Genomic DNA, 16,175 nt, shown 5'->3' on the forward strand with positions numbered 1-16,175 from the left:
TCTGCTCCTCCTCTCTGTGCTGCCTGTCATTGTGCTTCAACTCTCTACCATTGTCACAGCTGCCACCACCTACTTGTAGTCACTGCTATGTTCCCAGCCGCTTTCTGGTACCACATTTCCCCACCAGTCCCTAAAGCTATGTTTCGCCACTACTGGTTTGCAAACTGCTCCATAACCCAGGGACACTGCCAAAGAAAGCAGTTAAATTAGTTTGACTCAGGTTGATGTTGGCAGACTCACAATGGTTGCTCCTTATCACCTTCCTACTGATGAGGTGGTTACAAATTGAGTACTTAAATAGCTGATTCAATATTTTTCCACATCTAAGTAATTCTTTTATAATAATAATAATTTATTCAGGCAGTGTTCGTGTTACTGGCAGAACATTTATTCCTTTACATTGTAATCACCCTTTGTTACATGCCTGAATTATAAAAATAACATAATTACAGTACTAATGGATGGCAATCCTCAAAGTGCCAAGCTCTCAGACAGTCCTCAAATTCTGTGCAGTCTGACAGTTATTGCCTTCTACTCCAGGCCACAATTAATCTTACACCAGTTACAATTAAATTTTATACCAGTTTCTGTTTAGCAATTACCATGAAGCGTGCAAGTACTCCAAGTTCTCCATTCTCTGCACATACTCCACTGTTTACATTCATTTGGTCTGTTCTTCACACTCTGTGCAAGTATTGCGTTCTTTACAGATGGTCCACAGTAAAAGGTGCATACCCATAATCTGAATCAAAGATCAAACCACCCAAGAATCTTTCACAGCACAAGTCCCTATAAAATGTTCTTTACTTCCATCATGTTTTCACTTTTTCAGAGATCATTCGAATTGTCTAGGCAAGAATGTTAATAATCTGCAGTGCTGAATAGCTGGCATCAGGTTTGTTTTTCTTTGTTCATGCCACAATATTTAAATATGGTACACAGACGATCCTCAAGTACTTTGATAACTGATCTCAAGAAATCATGGAAAAGTGGGCACATGAGTGAAAAGGTGCCACTTTTTCAGACACTTTTCAGATTAGAAACATTCTTACAGTGAGTTGGTTTGAAAATGGGAGTTCGACTTTGCACACACAACTTGGACACTTCTAAATGAACTGCCGTCTGCAGAGGAGTCAAAAGCTTTTTCACGAAACTGTAATTCTGAAAAATTAATCATAGAATGGTTTGGGTTGGAAGGGACCTTAAAGGTCACCTACTTCCATCTCCCTGCTATGGCCAGGGACACATTCCACTAGACCAGGTTGCTCAAAGCTCCATCCAAGCTGGCCTTGAACACTTCCAGGGATGGGGCAGCCACAGCTTCCTTGGCAACCTGTTCCAGTGCCTCACCACCCTCACAGTAATGTGGGGAAAGGTTAAATAGCTTTGAATTAAAAAAGAATCAATAGATCATGAAGTTAAACATTCAATTTTATTTGGAGGCAAGGCCATAGGGTGTAGGATCCCTAAAACAGATGTCCTCCTTCCTTACCTTCTCTGTCACGTGGTCTGGACCACAGGCAAACCCCAGTGGTGGAGGTCAATGCTGTTGAAGCCAGGTGACACTGCCAAACACAGGTGTGAATGGGCAGGAAATGATTGTTGCGATCTCCTGGGCCACGTAGGTGCTGAGGTCTTCACCATGCCTTGTGAACTACTTCTGGGTGGTTAGTGCAGAATGCAGGACCACTAACATAGAATCAGGTTAAAACCTGCAGAGCAATTAATCTTTTTCTAACCCTAGAAGGCAAATTATGGGAAATGGGAAAACATGAGCTTTAGGATCAATATTACTCAAGGCCTGGGTTTGTGTATTTAAAAGCAAAGTAGCACAGCAGGTGGCAGCAATGTCTTTCCAGATCCACTGCATCTGTTTGGGGAAGTACGCGACTACCCTGCAGTTACCTGTCCTGGAGAGACACTGAAAGCCATAGGCACAGGTGGAGGTCACCCTGCCTTTTGCTTGCGGCTGGGAGGCAAGCCAGCAGCTTTGCCTCTGATATGCCAGACCTTTCTTTCCTGTGTTTTGCCGGTGTCAGGCTCCTATTTCAAATATCCCCACCAGCACAAGCCTGCTGGTCAGTATTTCTCACATTTAGGTAGACATTTTAGATAGAAACAATTAGAAAAAGTAGCTATCATTCCCATTTTTCCCTTCAGTGTGGATATGACAACGAGTCTCATAAATAACGAAGCACCTGGACAGATGCCATTTTTTTATCTCTGCATTCAAGAGAATTAGCAGCATTTCAGGGTCTTGGCAGGTCTCTTCAAAATCCCTGGATCCCTAGCAGTCCAGTTCAATGGCATCAGTAGAAAATACTAACCAAATAGAAGGTAACATTTTCAGTTTCTCAGTGGTAACTGTTTCTTTTGGGTTCTTTTGTAGCGTTATCTACCTTAAAGTGGGAAGTTTCCACTATATTCAAAAGAAAAATACAAGAAAGGAAAAGTTCTTCAGTGAAAGATGCCCTTTCACATGCAGGCTGTGCTTAAAGCAAAACTCCCACTGACTGCAATCCACTCAGAAGAGCAAAGAGGAGCTGATGCTTTTACTTATGCATAACACCTGGTGGGAAATAGTATATGAGTGTCATATTTCTGATCTCTTCTTAGCTGCAAGTGAAATGCTGAATGATGAGTAGAATTCAGAGGATTAAGATGGGTGTTTTTAATAATGTTTGAGTGACAGAAATTCCTCATTTCCTGGGACTCTGAAGTTTTGATTTCTCTTCTCCACTGGTTTTTTTTTTTGGTTGGTTGGTTTTTTGGGGGGTTTTGTTTCTTTATTTGGGGTTGGGTTTTTTTGGGGGGTGGAGGGGTTGTGTGGGGGTTTTTTTCTTTCTTTCCAGAGGAAATTTTCAGGAGCATAGAAAATGTAGATTCTCCCCCTTCAAATACAAACTTTACACTAGCAGCTCTAATATTACTTTTTCCTTCCTCCAAAGATGAGAGCATAGAGATAGATGCTTTAGCCTATCCCAGTGTCCATTGCAGGTCTAATTTAAAAAAAATAAATTAAAAAAAAAAAATAGTAGTTATGTTTCAGCCAAAACCAATATGCATTCCAACCTTGTATTTCCCATATAAATCTTAGGTTGTTATACTTTGTATAGCTGCTTTCTATCTCCTGGGTGTTCCCTGCCAGAGTTCTGGAGAATGAGACTGGACCTCTACCTTCTCCCCCAGGGCCAGGAGGTCTGTGTCAACCTGGACTTGGAAAAGAGGATTGAGGTCTTGAAGTAAGACTTTCCAAAGGGTTATTAGCTCTTTGAGGTCACATTTAAGTATAAATTCCAGTTTTGTCCCACTGTGCTACCTAATCAGATTTTATTGCCTGCAGGGACTGGAAGTGGAAGAATTAGACCTTAACTATATCTGGATTTTGCAGCCAGAACAGAAAACACAGCTTTCTGATTTTTCTTCAGATAAATCACAGGATAGAACTGGAGCCCAGTAGCAGAGCTCTGCTTTCTGTGAGACTTGTATCCCCCACAGTGATCCACCTCTCTAGATGTTTAGTTGCTGAAATCTCTGCTTGCCACATTTACACTCACCAGCTGAGCAGACATTCCTTGCAGATGAACAGGAGCTCGACAGTCCCAAATGAGCAGTCTTTTGACTGCTGATTGTTGAAAATCCCCCTTGTCACAAGAATGGAAGAGAAAGACCACTCCTCCTCCATCCTCACCTCCTTAACATTCATGAGGGAGATTTCTGTGCAATGTGAGGCATTCCTGCCTGCTGCAGGCACAAGGTGGCCTGGAAGGACTGGATTTGGTCCTTCCACAAGAAACCTTCAGCCCTAAGGGTAAGTAAGTCCCTTCTGCAGTAAATTCTTGCCTGCTCTGCTGGGGCCTCAGTAATTCCCTTGAGAAGGAAATCTAGAAACACAATCAATAATTTTCAAATAAAAGGAAAGGGATATATAAGAAAAAGGATTCTACAAATCACAAATTAATTTCCACTTAGAAACTTTTCAAGCCAGTAGGTGAAGATATACAAGCATAGTTAACAAATATAAACTACTGCTAGCCATTTAGTTTCAGCTCTATACTAGCCAATTTGGGTAGGTCACAGTCATATCAATACAGAGCTCTGCAGTCTAATATAGGCAGTGCTGAACCTCATGCTGCTCCAGCTCAGCTGCTGCCAAAGTTGGTTTCAAGTCAGTCCCTGAACTTTCTCATCTGCTAGTTCTTTCTGGAGCTGCAGCACAGCAATAGCACTTACCGCAGCATCATGCAATTAGCTGTGCAATTTACTGAAGAACTTGAGCTTTAATCAGTCCTGGAGAAGCGTGGCTCTTGAGAACAAAAGAATAAGAGGCTTTTTCCTCATTTATTTCACTAGTTCTTCCTGGGCATTGTCCTAGCAGCAAATAATCTCTTCTAATTTGGACTGTTCATGTATCATAATTTTAGTCCTTTCCTCTTGTTTTCTTTTTATGCCTATAATTATGCTTTGTCATTTTTAAAAAAGGAAAAATTGGAAAAATATTAGCCCTAATATTACTCCATCTGAAAAAGCATTTAAGCATAGAGAAGCACTGCTGGCCCAGCTGGGACAAGTATTAGCCATGATTATCATCTGCTCCAGGAAATGGTATAGTGATATAAAAGGTAAGATTTATCTGGATCCTCTGAGATCTGAACTGTGCTATTTACTAAAGACTGTGGCATTTTATTTTACGCCTTCAGCTTTCCTGATTTTTTATTACAGCTCTTCACACCTTTCACCGTGCCTTGACTAACATAGCAATTAATTTTTTCCAGGTTACTTGCAAACAGTCGAGGTTATAAGAAAAAGTGCCAACAATCCCACCATTTATAACCACTTCCACTGTACCCCCTGCTGAGTGTGCTTGGCCCTGTAGCAGAGGTGGCAAACACAAACATGTTCCCCAGCCAAACTCACTAATGGTTAAAATAAATGAATAAATAATCCAACCTGGAGACCTGGAGCTGAACAGAGCTGATTTTAAGGGGAGCAAAGAGAGAAAGGAAATTGTATCTAATGAGTAAATGGCACCGTATATAGTAAATTCAGATGTAGCCTGGAGCTGCAGGCCAATGAAGAAAAAGAAAGGTGTAAATATCTGTTAGCAAACATACATATATGGCCCTAAGTAGGCGAAGGTGGAGGGGAGAAGTAAAAAATAAAAAAAGTTTAAAAAAAAATTTGAAAGAAGAGAGGAAAAGAAAAAAAAAAAACCCAGACAAAATAACAACCCATCAACACAAACATCACATTCCTCCCTGTGAAGGACTCCAGGTTCTGACAACTTGCTGTAATAACTCACCACCAAAACCACCAGCGTGAAACCACTGATCTTAGAACCCAGAGAAACAGTGGAGGAATGAGCTGTGTGTGTTGCAGTTTTAATTCTATTATTGCTGTTATTGTGACTTTTTCTGTATATAAGCACCCTACCTGCATTATTGTTCCATTTCGCACTAATAATCGGCTCACATAATAATGATTCTTGAGTTAGTCTGTTAAGATTTCCATTATACTAACAATCATTAATGGCTTTTATATATATATATATACACACACACGTATATGATGTGCTTCTTTTTGCCCATGAACAAGAACTTGAATGTAAGAGTTTTCCAGCTCCTGCTTGCAGTGCACTTTCTCCCTGGTGGCTGAGCAAGAGTAGAAATTTGTGCCTCTTCTACTACCAGCTAAAAGCTGCAAGAGACAAGTTCTCAGATCCTTTTATTGTGTCTCCCTTTCCACTTCCCAACTGAGGTATTCCCCTCGCTGCTTTTTGAGTGAGCCAAGCCCCTAGCCTAAGACAAAATCTGGCTTACTTTTCAGGTAAGCTATCAGAGCAGAACATGAGTATGTACAAACAGGTATTTGCTTTCCTTCAAAGCTGGAGCCGTATAAAGTGATTTTTTTACAGACTTAGAAGCACTGTGTTTATAAAGGGTGTCTCTGTCTGTATAATGTTACTACTCAGGATTACAGGTGTATATGCATGCCCCAAAAATGCATCTTCTCCATGTTCAGATGGGGATGTTACTCACTAATTTATTTAGAGATATGACTTGGCAAGTGCAATTGAGAGGCTGTTTGGGAATCCCTTCACTCCTTACCTCCCTCACAAGCCTTTCTTTTCCTGGAGAAAATAATGACAATGTGGTCTTGAGAGTAATTGTGGCAATCCATATGCCAGCCTTTTCAATTTCCTATCTATCTATAGCAGCATAGACTCTTCCTCATTCCTCCCCAAAATATGTAATATGGTAGGATGGTCTGTAACCCTCTTTATCCAAGTTCTTTTGTTCTGCAAGGATAGCCAGCAACGCCACAGGATTTCCAACATTTTGCAGTATGTGAATCATTTAGGAATAGCAAATGGGCTTACAGGGTCTTGCGTACAACTAAACTTCACTGATCTACCCCGTATGTACATTGCCTTAGGGTTTTTCCAAGCAGGAATGGGGAAACAATGCTGAGGAAAATGATCTCCATTGAGCAGGAGACGGAGAAGTGGCAGGAGGGAAGAGAGAGCAGACTGCTGCTGAAATGGGCAGGCCCGGTGCCTTGGCCCATGTTTGTTCAGAGCTCAACTTTGGCTTTAATTGCCATTTTGTGTCAGGGGAGCCAGGCTTCCCACTTGCTCTGTCATGTACATGCACAAGAATTCAGGACCCTAACAGTGATAGAGGTCTTCACCTGATGATGGCAGTATCGCTGGGATACTACAAGCAAAAATGCAATCTCTGCTGCTCCTTCTTTCAACAGCAGGGGAGGAATAACGAATAAGAAAAATTTAAGAGATTGAATAGAGCTGAGAAAGAAAAAGCACAGAGCAAGCCCAAAAGTAAGAGTCTCCTGGGGCTACAAACCCCAGACCTGTATTCAGAATAAAATCCTTTCACACATTCCTAATCAAAGTCTCCTTCTTCTGAGAATAACAGCCGCATCTACAGAATTAAGTTGTTTCCCTCCGCTCAGAGATGACAGCACACAGCAGTCTTTCTCCATGCTAAATTCACGACCCTCATTTGATCACTCTCTGCTGTTCTCTGGGGAGCAAATTGCAGCTGTACAGAAGCCACCCCCCATGCACAGAAAATCTCTTCAAAAACCAGGACACTTTAACTTTTACTCTCAGAAATACACCAGCTTCCCGGCCCTTTACAGCTCTCTCTGGATTCAGTAACTTGTGGGAGACCAGCCACAGCTGATCTCAGAGTCCTGAGCATCTAAGGGGTGAGGGACCTGCTTTCAGTGGCTATTCATGCTTGGCTAAATACACTTTCCACTAGCAGCCATTAAATCTGGGTCTAGAGACAGGAGACCCAATGCTCAGTGTACCTACAGGAGTGTTTATTCAGAAGAGCGAGAAAAAAAATCAGAACAGAAAATAGCCTCTTGCTCACCCTGCCACTATAGCTGATGTGTTCAAAGCAAAACAAAAACAACCCCCTCACACAGAAAGAATGAATAAAAAATGTTTGCCTCTAAAGGCCACTACTGTGTCTGTCTTTTATAACCAAAGACACCACCCATAGTTCCTCTGCAGTTGCCTAGTGTTGAAGATCAAGGAAGCAAATATTTTCATGGTAAGTGCTTTCACCTGACACACTGGATTTCCTGATCAGGCCTTTAATCCCCTTCAGTTAAAACACAAAGTATTTTTTACCATCATATACGTGCCTGTGCAGGTACGTAATAGTTAGACCTGTCGTACAAGCTGGTGGCTCAGTCTGACAGACAGGGTTGGGGGGCAGAGGTACCCACAGGCTAGCACAGTTGAGAACCCTACTCAGTTTTACTTGTTCCTGGGAACACAGATACTGCCCTGGTTCTCCTCCAGCTCACTCAGGCACTGTCTGGCTCCTTCAGCATGGATCAACAGTTCTGTGGGGCGGAATACTCCCTGCCAAGGCCCAACACTTTATGAACCACAGCTCCTGGGAGAGGAGGAGGTTGCTTTGGACAAGATTTTGTTTGCTTTCAGGGACTGTACACCTGAGAGTGACTGAGGTGTGTTAGGTGCACTCCTGGATCACACCTGCTGGCTTGCTCTCATCAAGAAACAATATGGTATGGAGTCACTGAGTCTCCTCTCTGACATGAGGCTGTAGCTGGGGATGTTTTAAAAGCAAGTGAAAAGTTATGGAGCTGAAGCGGAAAGCACGCTTGGGCAAAACAGTGCTACCTCTGCGTGCCTTGGTACTGCAGGAGACTTAGGATGAAAAGCTGATGTAGTGAACCCTTGCTGCAGTCTCTGTAGATAGGACTTTTAGGATTGACCTTTACCCAACAGCCATCTCTGATCCATGTAACTGCTGACAAAGCCAAGCTCTCTCCTGCTCTGAGTCTCAGGCTGTCAATAACTTCAATGCGGGGCCAAGTCTTTTTCCCTCATTCACCACTGTCATGGTTTAAGCCCAGCCAGTAACTCAGAACCACGCAGCCGCTCGCTCACTCCCCCTCCTTCTTTTCCCCCCTACTCCCGGAGGGATGGGGAGGAGAATCAAAAGAATGTAAATCCCACAGGTTGAGATAAGAGCAGTCCAATGACTAATGTACAATACAAAATTACTACTACTACGATCAATAGTAATAATGATAAGGGATATAACAAGGGGAGAGAATATAAAACTAAAAGGGGAAAAGGAAAAGAGAACAATAAGCACAAGTGATGCACAATGCAACTGCTCACCACCTGCCGATCAATACCCAGCCTGATCAGAGCAGCCATTTGGGCCTTCTGGGTGGCTGCCCCCAGTTTATATACTGGGCATGACGTGCTGTGGGATGGAATACCCCTTTGGCTAGTTTGGGTCAGGTGTCCTGCCTCTGCTTCCTCCGGCTTCCTATGCCCCTGCTCACTGGTAGAGCATGAGACTGAAACAGTCCTTGATTGGGGTAAGCATTACTCAGCAACAACTACAAACATCAGTGTGTTATCAGCATTGTTCTCAGACTAAACTCGAAAACACAGCACTGCACCAGCTACTAAGAAGGAGAAAAATAACTGCTACAGCTGAACCCAGGATAAACATCTAAAGTAACTTCTGCTTTCTGATATTAAAAATATATATATATATATAAAACCCCCTATTGATAAAAACGGGAGCTTAACTGCTGTTTTCAGTGGCTAGTCTCCCCATGTGCAGAGACTACCACCACAGTACACAGTGTGGGCTGAGGAGGAGTTATTTGGCAAAATAGCTATTATAGCTCAATACCGCATTTGTATTTCTATACTAGTGAGGCATCATTAGTGTTGGCACTTCCTCTCAGAGACACTCCAGTATATCATATGGGAGAAGATCAGTATATTTGATGCACAGTGCAAAGAGGTGATGGCTCAGACCTGTAGAAGCAACAGATGCTTCCAGCTGGGGCCGAAAAGGGTTAGACTACAGGGCTTTTTCTGAGGGCCATTTCTCTGAGCACATTTGATCTAAAATTAGGGTTAACCTATTGATCTTTCAAGCATGTTGAAAGGGACGTTGTTGCAGGAGGAAAAAAGATCACTTGCAGGAGTCATACCTATGCTGAATGAGGAGTTCCTCCTGAGTGGTTGTTGTTGTTTACTCTTTGAGGTAGCTTTTTATATCAAATACATAAGCTATACTGTTCTCTAGTCATCACAAGAGGGTTGCAAAGGCTCAGTCAGGCATGTGTGGTGATTTCATCAGCTGAAAAGTGCTGTAGACTCAAAGTTTCTTCTGCACAAATAAACAAGTGATTTTTAGAGACAAGTAAAATGTCTGGACCTCAAATTTGCCAGTACTCCACACTTCATCAACCACAGAGCTGGCCTAAGGGCACCTCTGCATGTACCCAGCAACTGCTTTAGAGTGATCTCTTCTTCTTTACTGACAGTCCCACATCTGACTGCTTATATGAACAAACTGTGACGACTTTTTCATCCCTCTTCTCTAGAATAGGATCCTGGGGTCCTGTTTCATTTCATTTCAGAGAAGTTGTCCAGGAGCACAGAAAATTCAGGTCCAGATGCACTTTTCTGTCACAAAACCCATGTCCACACAGACAGTGTATGTTGCTTCTCCCCTCCCTGGGCTAACAACCCCATGGACATAAAAGGGAAGTTTTATTTTGCTGTTGTTCTCAACATTTTTATAGCACTGTGCTAAAAAGAAGGACTTGAGGTTTTTCTGTGATGTAATTTCCCACATGTTTTCTTGCAGGACACCTTGTTAGGGATGCAACACATCCCTTAGCTGCTGGAGTTGGCTCTAGTTCCATTAGGGATGCAGTAAAACTAAGGAAAAAGAGGCTTCCTCACACTGCTCAGCAGAGCATAAGAGACTCCTTGTTTATGTGTATATCACTACAACAGTCATTTTCTGATGCTGCTGAAACTAATGTATAATATCCCAGTGATTTCTTACAGAATAATCTGCATTTAGAGTTTATAAATTAAGGTATTGCTTCACATATATATAATTTAGCCACAAAACTTCAGTGAATTATATATACATCACTCAGAGATCTTCTTTACAAAAAAGCTGTTTCTGCAGTATTTGAACATTTGTAAGCCATACCTGATGCAATTTAGACATGAAACTGGCCCTGCAGATTTCCTTAAGCAGTTGACCCCATGTTTATTCCTAAGATGTAGTGAAAGCATTCTCCTTTCCCAAACCATTGGTTGGGGTCTACACCTCCATTTGTTTTGCTGGAATGAAGCTCAAACAGCTTGAGCTACAGGCAGATTTCATAGTCAAGAGAGAGCATTAGTTTAGTTCATAACCTGTTTTGCTAGTATGCCACAGAAGGGGAAATTCAAACTGTAACTGCTCAGCAATGGTCATTCATGACCAAGGTGTGACCTGGCATGGAGGGCAAGAAAGGGTTACCTTGGCTGGAAGCAGGAGTGCCAGAGACAGGACTGCTCACTATAAGGGAGTGAAGTTTCACTGGGTGATGAGATAAGAAATGCCACAGCACTATCTTGTAGCAGTGGTGCAATGGGAGTGCTCAGGGGTCACCTTTGGACAGCAGAGGTGGTGCTGGAGGGATGGACCATGGGGCATTCACATGGTGGGTATAGGTGCAAGTGTAACAAATTGGCCTGTGACACATATTTTCATAGTCCTTGCATAACCAATTCTGGTGGAAGAACTCTACTCAATGCATTGTTCATTGAATATTTTTGTATTTAAGCACAAATGTGAGTGTAATTTGCCTCGAGTATAATAAAAATTCCCCGACACTATTCTGCCAGATCCTATGCTAACATTTAGTTTCCCATTGAAAGTGCTAAGTTACACGAAATGAGGATCTCATCTTAGTAATTTTTAATGTAACAAGGTTAAAGGAACAGAAGTGGAGTAAGCACATGCAAAGCTAGTTCTGCCTAAACAGCCCATGGGCAATCATATACAGTATATGCAGTATTTTAGGCTTCAGACTTCCCACACCCCAAATTATAACATTAAAGTGCTAAACAGCTGTGAGAAACTGACTTTATTTGCCTTATCTGTAACAGATACTATTCTTCTATTCCTTTCTCATTAGTGAAAGCTAGGAAAGTAGCAAAAAAGTTTAGGGAAAAATATCACCACTTGTAAACATCCAGATGTCAGAATGTCTTGTCTCCTGGTCATCATCAGAATGACCATTAACAGATTTCAATATCACTTGAACAAGTAGGTTCAATACTTCTTGTGTCTTAAGCCCAGCTGGTAACTCAACACCACGCAGCCTCTTGCTCACTCCTCCCCTTCTTTGGCTCCCTGCTTCAAGCAGGATGGGGAGGAGAATCGAAAGAATGTATCTATCTCGACAATACTCTAGATAACACAGTTTCAATTCCTAGCCACACTGCCTTGTGGTGAAGTCCTCTTTGGAGGAAATTGCATAACCTAAAATACGTTTCCGTAAGCTTGATATTAATTCCAAAGACTTTGAATGTACGTCATCTGCTCATAGCTTGAGCCGCTCTGTGGGAGCTGACGGAGTTTCCTACTCTAGGCTGACACTGCTCGGAATAGGGGTGCAGTAAGCACTAAACCCCCACACCCTTCTCCCTCGACAGCACAAATCTGTGCTATGCTAATGTCGCTCTTGCCCTGGATGTACAGCCAACTCAGCTGCAACTACCAGAACTCTGCTCTTGCAGCAGCAGAACTACAGTAACACAGTTTTACAGGAGCTACTGAGCAGGTTTGTGAGATGAAAGTGCTCACTTTCCTACTAGATGTGTCTTACACTGGAACAATGCCCTAGTCAACTTCTCTTTTTCATGTAAAAATGACATTACTACCTGCTTCACCCTGCTTCTGTGTGGCTGGAGCTCAAGAGATGCTGAGAGAGACTTGAAATGAGCATCCTTACCTTGCCAATTTACAGTTAACTTCCCAAGTTGAGCAATTCTTTGGCAGTTTAGGGGGTTGGTTTTCCTTTTTGTTTTACACCAGTTTTGATATTTTTCTTAATTTTTTCTTCTTTCCCCTTATTTTTTTGGTACCTTCTATGTGAGGTTTTTTTAATTTGGCAGGATGTTTTGTTGGATGGTTTGGGGGTTTTTTGGGGTGGTGTTCTTTTTCAAAATAGTTGTGTGTAGGGTATGTTTCTTTACTGCTGGCTTTTGCGTTTGTTCTGGCTTGTCTGTAGGACTTTTATTTATGAATTTAGGTGGGGGTTGTTTTTGAAGGGATAGTTCTGAGATTAAAGAGAACCCTGTAATCAAAACAATCACGTAACAAAGGCACTGCTGCAAGCTAATAAGCTGATCAGTAACATGACTTAGAAGCCCATTTCCACTCAGGTTAGTCTCCTTTATGCTTGAGTGCAAGAAGACACATGATGGAGGAGGCAAGAAGAGGATGGTGAAGGTGCAGTCCCCTGCAGTGGACCGTGCTGGGCCATGATTCTGCCCATGCAGCGCTGGCTCTTTGTCACTCCCTGCAATGCACCCACAGCCAGAGCTCGGAAACAAGGCCTCTGAGTCACTGCTAGACAAGGAAGTAGGAAGAAGGGCTGGCTCTAATGATCACTGTGACTGCTGTTCAATAGGACCCACAGACAAGAGTAAGGCAGTTTGAAACCCACCAAAACTGCCAGGAACTGAGAGCAGCTGATTGAGCAGCAGTCAAAACCACAGGGAATGAGAAATAAAGCCTGATCCTGCATCAGAGTTGCAAAGCCCCTGCCAAGACAAAGCAAATTGATTTTGCTTAACAGCTTTGAGTCTATAAAAACACAAAAGAACAAGGGCAGGAGAGCAAAGAGAGCAAAAGAGGGAGCATCCTGACCCAGTAACATAAAAAAAAAAAAAACAGTGCAAGGACCTGAGAAAGCTCAAGACCTTGACTGCCCCAAAGTAGTGCATAACACTGATAAATCACGCTGTGTGTAACTTTGCTCATGTTTAACAACCTCAATTGTTCCCTGCAGCCTCTGACAGCAAAGGTGCAGTCCTGGTGAGTGGTGGCACAGCTTGCCACTCTAGCAAGGCTGGAAAGTCTTGCCATGGGGTGGAAAAAATTCTCCTTCTCCTGTAGAGGGGACCCTCACCCACTTCCTTTTTCATGAATGGATGGGGAGTCCAAAAGGATCCCTCAGATGGTGCAGGGTCAACATTCCCAGACAGCAGCACTCACGGGAGCTGGCCTCAGCAGCTTGCCTGGTCTCTGCTCAACCTCTCTGGTTTCATCCCACATACGAGAGAGCCGACTCAGTGAGGTTACTTTTTAGGAGAGGAAAGAGGAGTTGTTGCTCATGGGCAATATTTCCAAGTACCTCCAGCATTTGCCCCTGTCACCCTGCCATGCAGTATAGCCAAGCAAGGAGGCAGCCAGCTGTGTCGTGAGGAGTGTCATTTCTGTCATCCACTAAACAACAGGAGGAAAGTTGGCTGGTGTATAAGGAAATAAAAAACCAGCACATAACATTATTATTTTCAGAGCTACCATGAAGTGAACCCCTTTTCATGTTGGAATTGGTTTCATTTCTCCTGATCCTCGTCACAGTGTGTAGGTGGAGCCTGTAAATAAAAAAGCACAAGAAGCTGAAAAGAAGTTACTGCTTCTCCTTGCTACAGGACACTACACAGGTAGAAGTTTCTCTTTTACTTCTTCTAAAAATAGTCATGCAGGTTTTGACTGTTACCTTCATTTCTTTTAATAGTTGCATGTAAGAATGTTGCATAAGATTCTAAAGTTAGTGTGGTTAAATAAGACTGCCAGAAGTAGGATTTGTTGTTTTCTGGGGTGGACAAAAAGACATTACTATTATTTCCTCTTTAAAGGGTGAAAACTGAGAGTCAGCATTTAGATTGGAACACATTTTTAAAGCATCTACTGTGTGGGGGCAGTGTTTTCGCAACACAGTCTAGCTGGCAGTATTCATGTGTATCATCATACGCTTTGCATTGCTTCATTCTTTTTCTGAGAAGACAGCTAGAATTAATAAATGTACAACCCAGAGACAGCATAGTTTACCCAAATATCCTGAAGTTACAGAATACATCAGGCAGAAGTCCATGTGCTGCTCTGGTTGGACTAAGAGCGAATAAATGCAAGATCTGTGTGGGTTCAGTGCCGCAGCTTTGCGCTTTGGGTTTGATGGCTGGCTTTGTTATTACCCCTCAAGATGCAAAGCTGGGATTGTTAGAGAAGAATGAGGCAACTTCTCTTCAGGACCACCAGCAAGTTGGTGCTTCATGCTGATGTGGTTGCATAGCTCAGTGTTTTGTGTTGTGCCAGGGGAGATTTCTGACACACAGTCAGGCAAATGTCTAAATGTAAGATTCAAGGAAACCAATACTGTCTCGATAGTGGAGGCAGGGGCAGCTCTGGTGAAGAGGAGTGTTATCAGACTTTCAATATTGGCACATCATCCAGGTGTCATGTTTCATGCATAGATTCTGGCCAATTTCAGAAAGACACTTAAAAATTGCAGCTCTTTTTTTCCTCCCTTTCTGTCTCTTTTTCATCCAATGTTGTCAAGGCATGGCATACAACGAAATCAATATGTCTGTGATATTGTGGCACAGTGAGGGATTGCACCAAACTATCTAGCCTTTTTCAGGTCCAGGCGAAGAATAGCCATGTAGCCCCAGAAATCCATGCTTGCTGATTTACTCCTTTGCTTACTGTAGGTATCTTTGTTAGCCTGTGTATCTGTGTGTGCATGCTGTGGTCTGTACTGTAAACTTAGCTAAAAACCTTCTAGGTGTATGGTTAAACACAGCTTTCACACTAAAACATTTCAAAAAGTTGGCACTTCCTTTGTCAGACTCCTTAAATCTCAGTTTCCCAAATGTTACAAGTTTATCTTGGAAGATTTTTCTTTTTATTTTTATTTTTCCTGGTGGCCTTACTACACCACTTTTGCATTTCATCCTCTTCATTACAAGGATGGTTAAAGCTTGCTATATAACCTCTTTCTGAAGGAAACACATCCATGTTTAGGAGGCCATATGCTAAAATCGGTACATTAATAACACAGCCCAATGAATATAAACAATACTATAAAAAAGGACAGAAAATTGTTCTTGGATAATATTTACATTAAATTAAAAATCTATAGGACATGTTTGGTCCACTAAATTGAAAGACAGGTAGAGAATGGGAGACGCAATAAAAGGGAATGCTGTTAGAAACGTTATTATCAGTAAATTACTTCCTGTAGCAAATAGCAAATCACTAAAGAATTCGGTGGCCAGTGAATGCGGAATGTACGTTTGTTGCAGATAAGCACTGAGACACCATTCAAGGAAGAAGAATCTTTTAATTCATTAATAGAAAAACGTTCATACTTGAATATTAAAGAAGGGAGAAGTACGGAGAAAGATGAGGAAGATATTAAATAAGTAACTATAAAGAAACGAAAGTAGTCCAGTTATCTTTTATTGCTGGCCAAAATTGAGAAGTTTTCCCACAGACTTTTTTTTTTTTTTTTTTTTTAAGGAAACAGGAATATCTACTAAAAATTATTGCTTTATTTAAAAGAAAGACCAAAAAGCAAAAGTGAAATTAATCTTTTTTTTTCCTAAACTTGTTTTACACATTGAAAGTTTAACTTGTGTCTGGTCATCCTGTTTTGACACCTGCTCAAACTAGAAAACCTGTAAACTTAATTCAGCCAAAAAATTTACAAAACAGGAAGCTATTTCAAGCAAAAATGTGTTTCTCCAAATTCATTTTCCCAAGTGTTTGACTTAAACA

The sequence above is a fragment of the Strigops habroptila genome, chromosome 2 (assembly GCF_004027225.2).
Source record: "Strigops habroptila isolate Jane chromosome 2, bStrHab1.2.pri, whole genome shotgun sequence".
NCBI lineage: Eukaryota > Metazoa > Chordata > Aves > Psittaciformes > Psittacidae > Strigops > Strigops habroptila.